The sequence below is a fragment of the Pongo pygmaeus genome, chromosome 6 (assembly GCF_028885625.2).
Source record: "Pongo pygmaeus isolate AG05252 chromosome 6, NHGRI_mPonPyg2-v2.0_pri, whole genome shotgun sequence".
In the NCBI taxonomy this organism is placed as follows: Eukaryota; Metazoa; Chordata; class Mammalia; order Primates; family Hominidae; genus Pongo; species Pongo pygmaeus.
The window spans coordinates 116,978,831-116,998,343 of record NC_072379.2 but is presented as its reverse complement, the minus strand read 5'-3'; the positions used below and the strand labels follow the sequence as shown (position 1 = coordinate 116,998,343).

Here is a 19,513-nt window from a genome sequence, read left to right as displayed (position 1 = left end):
ATACATTGTATTCATTAGCACATGGAATGTTCTCCAAGATAGACCAATGATAGGCCACAAGACAAGTCTCAATAAATTTAAGAAAATTGAAATTATATCAAGTACTCTCTCAGACCACACTAAAATAAAACTGGAAATCAATTCCAAAAGGAATCTTCAAAACCATGCAAATATACGGAAATTAAATAACCTGCTCCTGAATGACCATTTGGTCAACAATGAAATCAAGATGGAAATTTAAAAATTCTTTGAACTGAACGACAATAGTGAACAACCTATCTAAACCTCTGGAATACAGCAAAGGCAGTGCTAAGAGGAAAGTTCATAGTGGTAAATACCTATATCAAAAAGTCTGAGGGAGCACATATAGACAATCTAACGTCATAACTCAAGGAACTAGAGAAACAAGAACAAACCAAACCCAAACCTAGCAGAAGAAAGGAAATAACCAAGATTGGAGCAGAACTAAATAAAATTGAAACCAAAAAGAAAACACAAAAGATAAATGAAACAAAAAGCTTTTTGTTCTTTGAAAAGATAAATAAAATTGATAGACCAATAGCAAGATTAACCAAGAAAAGAAGAGAAAATCCAAATAAGCTCAATTACAAATGAAACGAGAGATATTACAACTGACACCACAGAAATATAAAACATTATTCAAGGCTACTACGCCTCCGCCCAAAAGCTACTTAAGCTGATAAGCAACTTCAGCAAAGTTTTAGGATACAAGATCAATGTGCAAAATTTGTTAGTGTTCCTATACACCAGCAACAGATAAGCAGAGAGGCAAATCATGAACAAACTCCCATTCACAACTGCTACAAAGAGAATAAAATACCTAGTAATAGAGCCAACAAAAAAGTGAAAGACCTCTTCAAGAAGAACTAGAAACCACTGCTTAAAAAATTCAAAGAAGACAGACACAATTAAATGGTAAAGCATTCCACACTCATGGATAGGAAGAATCAACATTGTGAAAATGGCCATACTGCCCAAAGTATTTTATAGATTCAATGCTATTACCATTAAACTACCATTGACATTCTTCTGAACCAGAAAAAAAGTATTTTAAAATTCATATAGAACCAAAAAAGGGCTCATATAGCCAAGAGAATCCAAAACAAAAAGAACAAAGCTGCAGGCATCACACTACCTGACTTCACATTATACTACAAGGCTGCAGTAACCAAAGCAGCATGGTATCAGTACAAAAACACATTGGCCAATGGAACAGAATAGAGAACCCAAAAATAAGAGCACACAGCTGCAACCATCTGATCTTTGACAAACCTGACAAAAACAAGCAATGGAAAAAGGATTTCCTATTTAATAAATGGTGTTGGGAAAACTGGCTAGCCATATGCAGAAAGTTGAAATTGGACCCCTTCCTTACACCTTATACAAAAATTAACTCAAAATTGATTAAAGACTTATATGTAAAACCCAAAACTCTAAAAACCCTAGAAGAAAACCTAGGCAATACCATTCAGGACATAGGCATGAGCAAAGACTTCACAACGAAAACGACAAAAGCAATGGCAACAAAAGCTAAAATTGACAAATGGAATCAATTAAACTAAAGAGTTTCTGCATCTCAAAAGAAATTATCATCAGAGTGAACAGACAACTTACAAAATGGAAGAAAACTTTTGCAACCTATCCATCTAAAAAAGGTCTAATATCCAGAGTCTACAAGGAACTTAAATAAATTTACAAGAAAAAAAAATCATTAAAAAGTGGGCAAAGGACATGAACAGACACTTCTCAAGAGAAGATATTCACACGGCCAATAATCATATGGAAAACAGCTCAACATCACTGATCATTGCAGAAATGTAAATCAAAACCACAATGAGATACCATCTCATACCAGTCAGAATGGTGATTAGTAAAAAATCAAGAAACAACAAATGCTGGCAAGGATGTGTAGAAAAAGGTACACTTTTGCACTGTTGGTGGGAATATAAATTAGTTCAACCATTCTGGAAGATGGAGTGGCGATTCATCAAAGATCTAGAAGCAGAAATATATTTGACCCAGCAATCCCATTACTGGGTATATACCCAAAGGAACATAAATCATTCTATTATAAAGATACATGTATATGTATGTTCATTGCAGCACTCTTCACAATAGCAAAGACATGAAATCAACCCAAATGTCCATCAGTGATAGACCAGATAAAGAAAATGTGGTAAGTATACACCATCAATATTATGCATTCATAAAAAGGAGTGAGATCATGTCCTTTGCAGGGACATGGGTGGAGCTGGAGGCCATTATCCTCAGCAAACTAGCACAGGAATGGAAAACCAAACACTAAATGTTCTCACTTATAAGTGGGAGCTGAACAATGAGAATACATGGACACATGGTAGGAAACAACACACACTGGGGCCTGTTGGGGGCTACAGGGAAAGGGAGAACATCAGGAAGAATATCTAGTGGAGGCTAGGCTTAATATCTAGGTGATGGGTTGATCTGTGCAGCAAACCACCATGGCACACATTTACCTAGGTAACAAACCTGCACATCCTGCGCCTGTACCCTGGAAATTAAAATAAAAGTTGAAGCAAAGTAAATAAATACATAGTTAAACTCCAGATTAGAAGAATTTATTTGCAAAATAAAAATATGACAAAGGGCTAATATATAGGATATATAAAGAATTCTCATAGCACAATAATGAAAGTAAATACATAAAAAGATAAAATATATAAATAGCTCACAAAAGAAAACATACAAATGGCCAATAAGCAGATGAAAAAGTGATCACTACCATTAGTCATCAGGGAAATACAAGTAGAACCACTATTGGAAGCCTCTACAAGAACAAACCCCTACACGAAAAAAAAAACACAAGAATGGCTAAAATTAAAAATATAGACAATACTAACTGATGGTGAGGATGTGGAACAACTGAAATTTTCATACGTGGTTGGTAGGAGTATAAAAAAGTAAAAACACACAGTTTCTTATTTAAAAATCAAAACAGGCTTGAACAGATACGATCATAGTAGTTTATTCATTATACCTGAAAACTAGAAACTTCTCAGATCTTAATCGGAGAACAGATAAAATGTGGTAGATTCTACAGTGCAATACTATTCAACAAGACAAAGAAAATAAGTATTAACACATACGACATTGATGAATCTCAAAGCAGTATGCGGAGTGAAAGTAGCTTTACCCAAAAGAGTAAATACCACATGATTCAATTTATGTAAAATCCTAGAAAAGGCAAAACTACTCCAGCCAGAAAAAAAAAAAAATTTGGTGGAGAACGGGGATTGAATGGGAAAGCAAATGAAGGAATCCTTCTAGCAAAGTTCTGTATCTTGATAGGGTTTTGGGTTACACAGTTACATGTATTTGTGCGTACTCATCTCATAGTATACTTAAGATTTAGACATTTCATTTTATATAAATCTCACCTTAAAAATATAAATGTAAATATAAAAGTCTAGTTAATATGTGCTCTTAAATATTTGAGAGAAGTTATTTGAGAGGAAATACTGATGTTTGTAACTTACTTACCAGGACATTATTGAATTTAATGTTATATACCCATTCCACTTCCTAATGATATGAAATGCTGCACACTGATTTAAAAATCTACAGTGAAATTGCAGCAGCCCCAAAAGAATGAAGTAAATATACTTATTAATCTTATACTTAATTTATAAACTTTCTTCTCAAGGCTATTTAAGCTATCAAAGGCACTTTGAGGAAAATATCATTGATAGAATGGAGGAAGCTTAAGCTCTGGAAAATGAATCCACTTATAAATCTCCACAACAAGAAAAAAAACTCTAAGATTTATTGGCTGGTAAAAGGAAAAAAAATGCTATCAGGTCCAAAATGAATGTTTACATATATATATATGTATAGTTTTTTCATTCACTATAAAAACTTGACTTTGACACAGAAATGATTGCTCAAAACTCCTTTGAATGAGCTTACATGAGAAATACTCACTTCAGGCTTCATCATCATCATGGCTACCATCAATTATAGCTCATCACACTGACTCTAAAGAGAAAGAGCCTGGCTTGGAACACCAACGCAGCTGGGAAACACTGTGAAGATTTGGCATGCAGAACACAGACATAATTTTTGCTGCTTTCTATCAGAAGAGGTTTTGTAGCAAAAAGTAATGTAATCAATGTACTTAACACAGTTGTCTTAGTTTAGGTTTTCAACCATGCATTCAAATTCTTGACTTAGTATTTTTTTTTTTGAGATACAGAAAATTTTATTGTGGTAATTCAGAGTACCATGATTAGGCATGGAGATAATAAACAAATTAAGGATATAATTGGAGGAAGTGCCACCTTTACATAATGGCTCTGCAAAGATTATATTCAAATAATTATCCTTCATTTGTATGCTGATAAAATAATTAAGATAACAAATATGACCCTAAAACTGTTTTAGAAAATTACTACTATAACAACAACAAAAATCATCCTATTTACAAACAATAATAAAAATTATTATTACTCCTAGTACCACCATTTGTTGAGCACTTATTCTGGGCCACTAATTGCATCCATCAGGCAATATATACTTTATTTCATTTAATCCTCACCTCAGTACTATGACTTAAGAGATACTATCCTCATTATAAAAATGTGGAACAGTCCCTCTGTTTTCTTTTGTGGAACCACATCTCCTCTATTGTTTATCCGTATGGCTCAGGTAGGGACTTAGTATTAATAGCAACAACACAACACACAAACACACACACTTCCCAGAGTACCAAAGCCCTTTAAGTATTCGAATATAAAGCCCTTCCAACATTGCTCATCTCTCCTGAAGTCTGTCTTTACTTTCTCTCTAGTGAAAATAAACCCTCTTCGTGACTGCTTCTGTTTTTCCAAACTCCCACCTTGAAGATTTTATAGTAATATTTTGATCAAACAGGTAATACCTTTACATAAAGAACATTTCGGCCAGGCACGGTGGCTCACGTCTGTAATCTCAGCACTTTGGGGAGGCCAAGACAGGCAGATGACCTGAGGTCAGGAGTTTGAGACCAGCCTGATAAACATGGCGAAACACCGTCTCTACTAAAAATATAAAAATTAGCCAGGAGTGTTGGCACATGCCTGTAATCCCATCTACTCAAGAGGCTGAGGCAGGAGAATCGCTTGAACTCGGGAGGTGGAGGCTGCAGTGAGCCAAGATTGTGCCACTGCACTCCAGCCTAAGCATGTGCCACTGCACTCCAACCTATGCAACAGAGTGAGACTCTGAGAAAGAAAGAAACAGAGAGAGAGAGAGAGACAGAAAGAAAGAAAGAAAGAAAGAAAGAAAGAAAGAAAGAAAGAAAGAAAGAAAGAAAGAAAGAAAGAAAGAAAGAAAGAAAGAGAAAGAAAGAAAGAAAGAAAGAAAGAAAAGAAAGAAAAAGAAAGAAAGGAAACAAGGAAGGAAGGGAGGAAGGGAGGAAGTGAGGAAGGGAGGGAGGGAGGGAGGGGAGGAAGAGGAAGGAAGGAAGGAAGGAAGGAAGGGCATTTCTACTCTGTCTACTCTGAACACTAACTTTCAAAGTAAAAAAAAAAAAATGTCTTTTTCTGTTTTTAAAAATTTCCTGTAGCTTACATACAACTGCCAGCTATGCCAGCTAAGTATTACTCAAAATTTATATTTATTACTCTTTTAACAATAGCTTGAATTTATATATTGATTTCATTTTTAAATTTTTATTTTCTAATGAACAACAAAAAATAAATAAGGCCCCATTACAGAATGGCTTACAAATGTAATATTTAACCTAAATTAATTCTCACAACAGATTATGTCGTTGACAAAACTGAGCCTCAGATAGGTTTGACAACTTAACCAGAGATTTAGAGTTCAAAAATGGCAGGGGATGAATCCAAATCCATTTTTTAAAGAGAAAACCTGGCATTGTTTCTACCACTCATTTGTTCAGAGTTCGGGCTTTTATCCTGTTGAGCTAGGGAGATGAAGCCTGGGAGCCAGACCCAGGTAGTTATGGCAAAGCAGACAGGTGGCTTTCGCCATAGGGTTGTGTGCTGGCAGGCCCCATAAAAGGATGAGAACAAAATATAAAGATATTCAGAGCCAGTATAACCTAGCGGTTCTTAGGAAAGAATAAACTCAACAGCTTTGAATATGTATGAGAATTTATAGTCTTACAGCTAGGAAAAATAACACAAAAGGCTCCAGACTTTTCTTTTTTTAAAACTGATATAGAGGTATTCAATACCTGAAAACAATAGGAAATGATTAGTCTCACCGTGGGTTGTTGGTTCCTCAGGCTTAGAATAGTCCCCAAGAATAAGCTCCAAACTGTGAAAGGGAGGGAAACAAGAAAACATTTGGTGCCTGAGGTATATAAAACAGTAGTCAAAGCTGACAGAGTCAAGAAGGTTGGTATTTCCAAATAATGTAAGTTTTATTAGAAAATGAAGTTATGTATCATTCATATAATATTAGATTTTTCTACACAGCTGAATAATGTGAAAGAAAATTAGAAAAATTAACATTTGACATGCATTAGAATTCACTAAATTTTAGTTAAAACTTCCAGTACAAATTTGAGAGTAAAAGTGTATTCTTATACAATGTATAAATTATATTCAAAAAGATGTAACATTACATTATGAAATCTATGGCATATTTTCATATTTTCCCTCAAAACTAGCAAAATTCCCAGTGTTAATTTTAGAAAAAAGTGTATTCTTTTAATTAATCAATACTTATAAATATAAACCATGATGAGTACTGTGTAAACTAAATTTTGAATGAATTTGAAAAATACAACTGCATTTCCTGATATAAGCATGAATTATCAGTTTGTGAAACTCAGATGCCACCTATTGTTTGGAAAAATAAATACAACTTTTTCTGAGTTCTATTTTTGCTAACTTAAATGTCTCTGGAAAAATATGAATATTGCACCCATAAAACAGTCTGAGCTCTCCAACCATATAGAATAGTTAATTTTCAAGGCCATAAATATTTAAGTAAAGTACCCCTAAATTTATCTTAGGTTGGAAGAAATAAACTATCCTTAAGTACCCATATCTTCAGAGGAGCATGTTTTAGCCTAGTAACTTTTTTCATATGTATATAATTTTTAATTAAAATTTTTTACATTAAATTATAATTTGCATTCAGTCATTAAAAAATACAGAGAAATCCCATTTACTCTTTATCCTGGTTTCACCCATGCAAAATGACTAAAATATCATCATTGATATAGTCAAGATATAGAACATTTTTGTAATCACAAGGATCCCATATGTTGCCTTTTTGTAGCCATCCCTACATCCTTCCTGCCCTGCACTACTTCCTTAACCCTTTGCAACCACTAATCTGTTCCCCATTTCTATAATTTTGTCATTTCAAGAATGTTCTATAGATGGAATCATACAATATAAGAACCTTCGGGCCTTGCTTTTTTCATTAAGTGTAAGTCTCTGGAAATTTACACAGGTCATGGTATGTACCAATAGTTTGTTCTGCTTTATTGCTAAGTAGTATTGTATGATATGGATGTACCACATCCATCTAGGTCATCTGACAACCTAGATGTCCATAAAGGGGTGGAGTAGTATTGTATGATATGGATGTACCACAGTTAAACAAACTTAGGAAAGGATCACTGTTAAACAAACTGTGGCACATCCATATCATACAATACTGCTCCTCCCCTTTAAGGACATTTAGGTTGCTTCTAGATTGTGGATATTACAAATAAAGCTGCTATGAACATTGGTGTACAGTTTTAATTTCCATTTCCCTAATGGCTAATGATGTTGAACATCTTTTCATCTGCTTATTTGCCATATATATATCCTCCTTGGTGATGTGTCTTTTCATTGATTTTGTCCTTTTACTAATTGATTGTTTTTTACTGTTAAGTTTTGAGTGTCCTCAATATAATTTACATACTAGTCTTTTATCAGATATGTAATTTGCAAATATTTTCTCCTATAATAGATTATAGCTTGAATTTTTACTCCCTATAACAGGGTCTTTCACACAGCAAAAATTTCCAATTTTAATGTAGTCTAATTCACTGAATTTTCCTTTAATGGACTATGCCTCTGGTGTCAGGTCTAAGAGCTCTTGCTTAGCCCAAGCCTAAAGATTTTCTCTATGATTGTTTTTCTAAAAGTTTTACATTTTTATGCTTTATATTTAATTCCATGATCCATTTCTAGTTTATTTGCATACAAAGTGAGACTTAGGTCAAAGTTCATTTTTTGGCCTATGGATGTATGATAGCTCCAGCTCTCTTTCTTTGTGATCTGTCCTCTATTGAATTGCTTTTCTGTCTTCATCAAAATTCAAGCATATTTGCGTAGGTCTATTTCTGGGTTCTCTCTTCTGTTTCATTAATTTATGTATCTATCCCTCCATGAATACTACTACACAGACTTGCTTACTAGAGCCATATAATGTCTTTGAATCAGGTAGAATGATTCCTTCCACTTTACTCTTTTTTCAAAATTGTTTTAGCTATTCTAGTTCTTTTGCCTTTTCATATAAATTTTAGAATAATCTTGTCTATATCTACAAAATATCTTGCTGGGATATTGATGAGATTGCATTAAACCTACATATCTACTTGAAAAGAATTGTCATCTTCACCATGCTGAGTCTTCCAATCTACAAATGTATTATGTCTCTCCATTTATTGAGATGTTGTATTCCTCTCATCAGCATTTTGTAATTTTCAGCATATAAGTCCTGTACATGTTTTCATTTACAACTATTTCATAGAAGTGTTTTCTTTATGAAAAAGTATTTTTAATTTTGATGCCCACACGTTCATTGCTAGTATACAGAAATACAATTCATTTTGTATGTTTATCTTGTATCTTGCGACTTTGACAAAGTCACTTATTAATTCTAGTAGCTGGTTTTTGTTTGTTGGTTTAGGTTCATTCGGATTTTATATGTAGACAATTATGTCATCTACAAATCAGAACAATTTTATTTTTTTCTTCACAATTTTTATGCCTTTTATTTTCTTTTCATGCCTTTACTATGCTGTCTAGAAATTATATGACCATGTTGACTAAGTGAAGCCATCTGAATCTGGAGTTCTCTTTGTGAAAAATATTTATCCACATTTCTTTAGTATGTAGGAGTCTATTTAGTTTATATGTTTCTTCACATGTAGCATAAAAATCTTCAAACAATATACTTCCATATATTTTCTTTCCTGCATTGTTCTTTATTTTTATGCATGTTACATCTCTATATTTACATATGTTATAAATTTTTAAAAGGTAAACTTCTTATTTACTCTCACATTTCCCATTTCTACAATCCTATTTATTTATTTATTTATTTATTTTATTTTATTTTTTTTTTTTTGAGACAGAGTTTCACTCTTGTTGCCCAGGCCGGAGTGCAATGGCACGATCTTGGCTCACCGCAACCTCCACCTTCCACCTTCCAGGTTCAAGCGATTCTCCTGCCTCAGCCTCCCAAGTAGTTGGGATTACAGGCATGGACCACATCGCCCGGCTAATTTTGTATTTATAGTAGAGACGGAGTTTCTCCATGTTGGTCAGGCTGGTCTGGAACTCCCGACCTCAGGTGATTCGCCCACCTTTGCCTCCCAAAGTGCTGGGATTACATCCATGAGCCACCGCACCTGGCCTCTACAATCCTTTCTTTGTTCATATCTAACTTTCCATCTCTTGTTATACTCCTGTCTAAAGAACTTCTTTTAACATTTCATGTCTGCTGGAAAGGAGTTATTTCTGCTTTTTGCTGTGTAAAAAAGACTTTCACCTTCCTTTTTTAGGGATATTTTCACTGGGTATATAATTCTAGGGTTTACTTTTCTTTTTTCAATCTGTATTATTAAGATGATGCCCTCTATTGTCTTCTGGATTGCATAGTTTCTAAAAATAACTCTGTTGTAATTTCTTCCTTGGTTACTCTCTAAGTTAACTTTCTTTTTTGTTAGGCTGCCTTCTGCTACACATATAAACCAAGTTGAAAAAATATTTTTGATCTCTAAATTTTCACAAAAGTCAAGTATTCTTAATTATAACCATTCATAAACAGTTTTGATATTCCTGTCATTTCTGATACACAAATCCATTTGAAGTAAATAATTTACCACAGAAAATGTACATAAATATGATATTCACAAAGGTGATGAATTCGTTTTACTTCTCTAAAGAAAATATGCCATTATTTTTAATATTTCTCTGTGTGAGAACATAAAGAATCACTGTACTTCCTGCCTGTTTTCTAAGATATTTCTTTAAATATCAAACAAGTTGCTTTAAAGTGGTAGAAACGGATTCCTTTGGTGGAATTAAGCTTTATTTTCTCACTGACTATACCTCTAAAATTAAGGAAGAACAAATACATTTATTCTTCTGATACATACTTTTGATATTACACATATGAAGCTCAGGATAGTGTATAAGTCAAGATAGATTGTATTTTGCTATGGCTAAAGAAACTTCAGTGGCTTAAAACAACAAAGATTTATTTATGTCCATGCTAGATGTCCACTGCAGGTTGACTGAAGCTCTGCTCTGTGTCATCTACACTCCAAGATCCTGGTCAGAGCAAGTGATCATACCAAACTTCATATCAAGGACATGGCAAGATATTTCTGAAACATACTTCATTCTACTACAGTTAGACATATTACATGTAAACAAAAACTCAAATTTTCAAGTCTGGATCTTCTCACAGGTATTTAATATAGATTGGTCAATTTTGTGAGGTTTGGTATGTTTTTATATGTAATCATTGGACAGTATTACTGTTAAAAGGCTCTTTCACTTGTAGTGTCTGAGATTTGGGAACAATGTAAACAAGACTGAGACAGATTCAGTTAACAGAATATCACAATGTCTTTTTTTAACTTATTCTATCTATCAGCACTTAGGGAGCTTCTATGCCTGACTCAAAGGAGGAAACGTTCACAAAATTTGAAAAGTAAATGTGTATCTATACTACACACCAGCTGCAATTTCCTTATAATTCTATGCCTTCTATTACCATAACAATTCAGGTCCTTTAATATATAGATAGAATCACTATTAAGAGAGAGGCCAAAGGAAAGTGTTGCTATCTTCCTTTTCTGGTGTATTACCCAAACTGTTGTTTTTTTCTCAGGAATTCTTGATATCCCATTATATATAGGAGCAATTAACTGATAAAATTCCAGTGACCCGCTTAACTCCCACCTTCCAAGTTCCTATTCTTATACTTTGTCTTCCTTAAGATCATACTTTGATTTTTTAACTAAATAATAGAAATATTATAATATTTATAATTATGTATTTATAAATTACATATTTATATATTTATATTTGTAATTTATAAATTATAATTTATACATCTATTAAAATATATCTGTAATTTATATATATTATAAATTATATATAAATTATAAATTATAAATATATATTTATAAATATCTAATTTTATATATTTATAAATATTTATTAAAATTATAATAATAGAAATATTCTATTCAGGGCATCAGAAGACCAACATTTCCCATAAGGCTTCAGGGCTTCTGCTGGCATTTGGATTCTTCAACAATCCCAATAGTTTTGAGTCCCAGAGTAGGTGTGGTTCACTTGACTATGAAGGCTTTCAGTGTACAGCCAAGTCTTTTGAATAAAGTTGGATGATCCTTCTAGCAAGTGTGTGCGTATGTGACTAAAAGAAGGGTAGGGTACAGATATCTAAATCTGAAGCAGAAATCAGAAATCCATTGTGACATTCTATCACATCTTAAATTTATCTTACTTAAATAGAAAGGAGAAGCTTCTTACTAACTTTTAAGAAACATAAAAATACACAAGGATGATTCAAAAAACACATGTTCCCCTTCCTTATTGTCTCTGAATGGTCAATCTCCAGAAAGCAGGAAAGAATTCTTACAGTATCATACTTGTAAATAATAGATAATCACTGTAGTCTATTAATCTCATGTGCTTCTAATAAGAAGAAAAATTATACTTGATGTGGGTCGCTCAGTTGCATTTTCTCCAGAATCTCCATTATGTATACCTTCTTCTCAAAATCCAGCATTAATTCCTCAAATATTTTAGTTACATCGACTACATAGATTTTTATACATATAATTTTTACCTTATTTTTTATTTATGCCTGAATTATCAGGGACATAATCAACATTAAACAAACAAAAAGGAATGCAAACTGTCTCCAGATACACTTCTTGTTGACAATTGAGCAGGTTATTTCAAGGATAAAGGCAGACCTATTTTAATGTGGAGATTGGATCAGTAATCAAAAAGCGTCTCAACAAAGAAAAGCCCAGAGCCAGATGGCTTCACTAGTGAATTCTACTAAACATTTAAACAAGAGTTAGTGTCAGCCTTTCTCAAATTCTTCCCCAAAATGAAGACAAAGGAGCACTTGCAAACTCATTAAGCCAGCATTCCCTGATATCAAAGACAAACAACACAAGAAAAGAAAACTACAGGTCAACATGATGTCTGATTAACATAGAGGCAAAAATTCTCCACAAAATACTAGTAAATTTAATTCAGCAGCACATTAAAAGATCGTATATCATATCAAGTGGGATTTATTTCTAGGATGCAAGGGTGGTTCCATATCCAAAAATCAATCAGTATAACCATGCCCATTAACAGAACTAAGAGTAAAACTCCTATGACTCTCATAATAGATACAGAAAAAAGCTTTTGACAAAATTCAACACCATTTCATGATGAAAACTCTCAACAAACTAGAAATATAAGGAAATCACCTAAATATAATAAAAGTCGTATTTGAAAAGCCTGTAGCTTACATCATTCCCACTGGTGAAAAACTGAAAGCTATTCCTGTAAGATCAGGATCAAGGAAAGGATTCCCACTTTCAGCACTTCTATTCAGTCAAGTACTGAAGTCCTTGACGGAGGAATTATACAATAAGAAAGAAAGAAAAGTCATCCAAATCAGAAAGGAGAAAGTAAAATTGTTTGTTTGCAGATGACATAATCTTCTAAATAGAAAACTCTAAAGACTGCAAAGAAACTTTGAATTAATAAGCAAATTCAGTGAAGTTGCAGGATATGAAATCAATATACAAAAAGCAACTACACTTCTATATACCAACAACCAGCTACCTGAAAAATAAATCAGGAAAACAATTCCATTTATAACACCAAAAAGAATAAACTTAGCTAGGGAGGTGAAAGGCTTACTAAAAGCTATAAAACATTGACAAACTCAAAGTTTTATATGTCAGAGTCCTGGCACAGGGTGGTGGGCTGTCTGCTCAGGGTCTCAAATCAAGGTGTCCACAAGCTGCTTTCTCAGCTATTGCTCAGAGTTCTCTTCCAAGCTCATATAGGTGCAGAAAAAAATTCAATAATTTGTATCTGCAGGTTTGAGGTCCCCATTTTCTTGCTAGCTATTGTTCTCAGTTCCTAGAAACTACTCTCAGATCTCGCCACATGGCCCCCTTCATACTCAAAGCCAGCAAGAGAGTTTCCCTCACCTGAGATCTTTCTTATACTTCCATCTCTGACTTTTGTGTCTGAATTCTGGACCTAGATTTAAAGGGCCCATGTGATCAGATCAAGCCCAAACAGGTTAATCTCCCTTTTGCCATTTAAGTAACATAATTACAGGAGTGACACTTCATCATATTTACAATTTCCAAACACACTCAAAAGAAGAATACATAATGGCATAGGTCACAGGGGGTCATTTTACAATTCTGCCTATCACACAAGGCATGGGGAACCACAAAAGCTAAAGCATAATTTCTCAAAGAAGAAGGTAAGGTAAGAGATTTTCAATGTGTTATCTCTCCAGTTAGGTAAAAAATCTTATAGACCATAAGATGTTGTTTATCTTAGTACTGCCATGCATAATACATGCCTGACATGTAACAGAAACTCAGTATTTGTTGAATGGAACACTTGACTTCCCTTTGTGAATACAGACTTCTAAAGCATGCATCGATTAACTTTACTCTCCAGCACCTTCAATTGCCTTAATTGTTCAAGGCAATCAGGTGTCCTAGATTCCACTTGAAGTTCCCTGCTAGTTGAATACACCAGCAAAATCCCAAAAGAAATAGTTCCTAGTAAAAGCAGCATAGCTTCACTCACTATGTCCATGAATTATGAAAACCCTGAATATGAAAAAATGCAAAAGTAGCAAATCAGTCAACACACATTCACATGTAGTGTAGATGCATAAATTGGTCATGTAACATAGACATTCTTTGGTAATATGTGAACAAGTCCTCTGACTTCCAGCCATTCTTTTTGCTAACTCTACTAAATAAAAATAATGAAGTATAAAAATTGTAAATGCTCCAACCACTGAAAGACATGTATAGTTCACTAAACATTTTATTCATTCATTCAACAAATATTCCATTCAATAAATATTTAATTTTAATAGGTGCCTACTAGGTGCTAAGAAATGTAGTAGATATGGGAGAGGATACAAGTTCATTCAAAATAACAATTCTTTTATACACAAATCAGAACTGATTTATAAATCCTTGTGTATTAAAATAGCTTAAAACTTGAAAACTTGGAAAAAAGGTTTTCTCCCTATAAGATATTGTGAAAAGATCAAATTGGAAACTTTATTTTGTAAAACTGAGCAGCATTTAGACTGTCCACTAGATGGCAAATAGTTACACGGGGAAATACCCAATAGAACAAATACTTCATAGAATTATAGATTTTGTGATAAAGAAAAGGCAGGGTTTTTTAACAAATGAAGCAAATGCCAAATAAAATATTCTAAAAGCACCTTAAATCTTAATCTTATCCAGAATAAAATCCTTCGATATTCCTATTACCTTATCATTGCTTATGAATCAAAAACATGGCCAAAAAGAGAAAAAAGACAAGAAATGAAATGTTATATAAAGGAAATCTTTCTTAACTATAGGGATTAAATAAAAGGTGCACAATTATTTTTCAGTCAAATAGGTGTAAATAAGATAAAAATGTGCCATAAGCAACTCTGTAAGTAAAACAGTCTAGATTGTTAAAGACCGTAATCACTTATTAATAATAACTATGTCTAGAAGAGAAATAATCATATGAAGAGGACCTATTCAAATATGTGGTAGTTCAGTGAAGGATAAATATATTATTGGGGGTGGAGCTGATTGCTATAAGAAATCACTGAAAAAATCTGTTGAACCAAAGTCAAATCAACTACAAAGTACGTCATATGCAATAAATGTATATGAATGCGTATTTGTAGTCTTCATATTTTAAGTATTAATGAAGGTAATTAAGAAAAAACAGGAAACAGGAAAGGATAGGCCAGGCATTTTATACTATTGTCCCAAAAGGAAATCAAATGGCTAATAAACATGAAGATGTTCCCCCACTAGTATCCAACTGGTAGACTCTGAAGATTGCTAATACCCAGTACTGCCAGACGAGAAGAGAGGCACAGGCAAGGTTGATGGGTAAGTCAAATTTATTGTCTTAATAAGTATATAAATTGATCCCAAGTTTATATTTTCTAATGCATCAAAAGAAAATGACAAAATAAATGCAGTAAAGAACAGCAAAGAATCAGCAGAATCAAGATAGGATACCGGCCAGCAAGCAGGAGGGCAAGAAACTTATTTATCATATTTAGCATTAGGAGATCACCTCACCCTAGAAGTCCACGGCATCCTCTATGATTGAACACAAATGGCTTCTAAACTTTTGCTAATATTTAAATAAATCTGTGATGTACATCAGTGTATATGAATATTTGCCTTATTTTCTAGTCATTTTCTTAGAATATATTCCAAGATGTGGAATGGCCAGGTCCACTGACAATGATATCCTTTTAACAGTACAGTTGCTGATTTACAGTAGTCTTGAGTTATCCAATACAAAAGAGTTCATCTTTCCAAAAATAGATTCTTCCACAAAAATGTCCTTAGAATTATTTTTGAAATGTTATATCAAAATATTAAAAGTTATCATGTTCAAAAATATAGTGAGTTCTGAGGCAGTGTTGCTAGCTTCTTAGGCAAGCTTTACAGCAAGAGTTTATGTGTTTACTGATTAGATACACTAATGTGGGGAAAATATTTGACTCAGGTTATAAGAGATCCTCTGATCTCTATGTCCACTGCTCCCACATACTGCCTGCCACAATGAACGATCCATATGTGACTTTCAAATGAATAGAACTGACAGCCGTTTTTTGTTAACAATGGTTATAGTCTCATTACAAAAAAAGGATTATTGTGCATCTTGTATCATATGGATCCAGTCGTTTCCATTTAATCTCTTTATTTTTATAGCAGCATAGCCCTATAATAAGGTAATTATTGCTAATTAAGGTACCAAGTTAGAGTGAACATTGTTTTCATCCTGTGAAATGTCTATGTTTCAAAATATTTCATGTATGTGAGGGTGGGGGAGTAAAATCTTAGCCAGATTTTTGAGCCCCTAAGTATCTTCTCAATAACATTTTAGAATTTTCAGCATTTTTAGAAGATATAGTCTCTTTTTTAGTGTAAGTTTTATTTAAGTCCACTTAAAAATACATTGGCATGGTCTAAAGTTTAAACAATTCAACAAACTGAGAGCCAAATCGTGAATGAACTCCCATTCACAATTGCCCCCAAAAGAATAAAATACCTGGGAATATAGCTAACAAGGGAAGTGAATGACCTCTACAAAGAGAACTACAAACCACTGCTCGAAGAAATCAAGGATGACACAAACAAATGGAAAAACATTCCATGCTCACGGATAGGAAGAATCAATATCATGAACATGGCCATACTGCCCAAAGTAATTTATAGATTCAATGCTATTCCCATTAAACTACCATTGGCATTCTTCACAGAATTGGAAAAAACTATTTTAAAATGTATATGGAATCAAAAAAGAGCCCAAATAGCCAAGGCAATCCTAGGCAAAAAGAATGAAGCTGGAGGCATCACACTACCTGCCTTTATACTAATAACTGAAACAGCATGGTACTGGTACAAAAACAGACACACTGACCAATGGAACAGAATGGAGAACCCAGAAATAATACCACACACCTACAACTATCTGATCTTTGACAAACCTGACAAAAAGCAATGAGGAAAAGATTCCCTATTTAATAAATGGTGCTGGGATAACTGGCTAGCCATATGCAGAAAACTGAAACTGGACCCCTTCCTTACATCATATACAAAAATCTACTCAAGATGGATTAAAGACTTAAATGCAAAACCCAAAACTATAAAAACCGTAGAAGAAAACCTAGGCAATACCATTTAGGACTTAGGCATGGACAAAAATTTCATGACGAAGATGCCAAAAGTAATTGCAACAAAAGCAAAAACTGACAAATGGGATCTAATTAAAGACTTCTGTACAGCCCCTCCCCACCAAAAAAAACCCTATCAACAGAGTAAACAGACGATTTACAGAACAGGAGAAAATTTTGCAAACCATGTATCTGACAAAAACCCAATATCTAGCATTTATAAAAAACTTAAACAATTTTATAAGAGAAAAAAAACAACCACATTGAAAAGTAGGCAAAGGACATGAATAGAAACTTCTCAAAAGAAGATATACATGCAGCCAACAATCACATGAAAAAAGCTCAATCAAAACCACAGTGAGATACCATTTCACACCAGTCAGAACGATTATTATTAAAAAGTCAACAAATAACAGATGCTGACAAGGTTGTGGAGAAAAAGGAATTCTTTTACACTGCTGTTAAGAGTATAAATTAGTTCAACCATTGTGGGAGACAGTGTGGTGACTCCTCAAAGACCTAAAGACAGAAATACTATTCAACCCCACAGTCCCATTGCTGGGTATATACCCAAAAGAATATAAATCATTCTACTATAAAGACACATGCATGCATATGTTCATTGCAGTGCTATTCACAATAGCAGACATGGAATCAATCCAAATGCCCATCAATGACAGACTGGATAAAGAAAATGTGATATATATACACCATGGAATACTACGTGGCCATAAAAAAGAACGAGATCATGTCCTTTGCAGTGACATGGATGGAGCTGGAGGCCATAATCTTTAGCAAACTAACCCAGGAACAGAAAACCAAATACTGCATGCCCTCACTTATAAGCAAGAGCTAAATTATGAGAACGCATGAACACACAGAGGGGAACAACACACACTGGGGCCTATCAGATGGCAGATAATGGGAGGGAGAGGATCAGGAAAAATAACTAATGTGTACTAGGCTTTAAGAAATCCCTCAGAAAAAAAAAAAATCCCTCAGAAAAATAAAACAGAAGCCAGAATTGCTAAATATATTCTCTAGAATGTCCAGTCTTTCACCAAAAAAAAAAAATTAGACATGCAACTCTGAGAAAATTTGAGCATCAAATTAAGTTACACAATCCATTGAAATAGGAAACTAGGAATTCAAGTTCATATAAACGAATGGAAAATGTAATGAGGATCAGGATCTTTACATTGTTTCAAAATACCTCTCCACAAGATACATATCATTACAAATAGAAAAAAAAAAAGAGCAACTTTACATTGCAGAAGCCTGGCTGACAATACCACCTTAATCCAGTGATCAAAGTAAACTGCAAATTGAAATGGTGTGCCACAAGGGAGGATGTAACAACACTTCTGAGATAATTTTACCAAACACCCATAACATGGATCCAATCATAAAGAATTACCAAACTCAAAATCAGAACATCCTATCAAACAACTGGCTTATAATTCCTAAAGTGTCAAGGTCATAAAAATGAATGAAATACCAAATATTTATTGAAAAATTAAGGAGAATCAAGAGACATGATAGAGGCAATATTTGATTATTTTGCTATAAAGAACATTATTGGATCATTTGGGAAAATATGAATGAAATCTGAGAAGTATATGTTAGCATTGTATCAATGTTAATCATTCCCCAATTCAGATGGTTATATTGTGATTATGCAGAAGAATGTTCTTGTTCGAGGAAAATACACACAAAAGTCTTAGGGGTGATACAACATAAGGTCACCTACTCACACAATGGTTCAAAAAAAAAACTGTACTGAGAAGACAATTTTTCTCTAAGTTTGAGATTGTTTCAAAATTTAAAATAAAATCAGTAAGTAATCTCCAATCCACTCCACTGCACCTGTGGGTAGCAGAATACTGGCCTGTCAAAGATATCCATATCCTAATGCCCAGAACCTGGGAATATGTTATTTTAAGAGGCAAAAATGATGTAAAGATGTGATTAGATTAAGAGTTTCAAGATGGGAGGGCAGGCTATCACAGATTTTCCAAGTGGACTGAATGTAATCACAAGCATCTTTATAAGTGAAAGGAGGAGGCAGGAAAGTCAGAGAAGATTTGAGGGCAGAAGCAGAGGTCAGAGTGATATAATTGCTGGGGATCAGGAGCCAAGGATTGTGGGCAGCATTTAGATGCTACAAAAGGCAAGGAAACAAACTCTCCCCCAGAGCCTCCAGAAAGGAACACATCCTGCCAACACCTTGTGGTTACCCTCCTAGATCCACTTTTTACTT

At 33.8% G+C, this 19,513-nt stretch overlaps 1 protein-coding gene across 1 annotated transcript in view; it reads right to left on the bottom strand.

The window, feature by feature from the left end:
* The window catches only part of ANKRD7 (ankyrin repeat domain 7), a 123,865-nt gene that overhangs the window by 79,621 nt on the left and 24,731 nt on the right, over positions 1–19,513 (bottom strand). The window contains exon 7 of the transcript XR_008503575.2: positions 6,269–6,321. The gene's annotated coding sequence lies outside the window, so the exon portion shown is untranslated. The remainder of the gene's footprint in view (positions 1–6,268; positions 6,322–19,513) is intronic.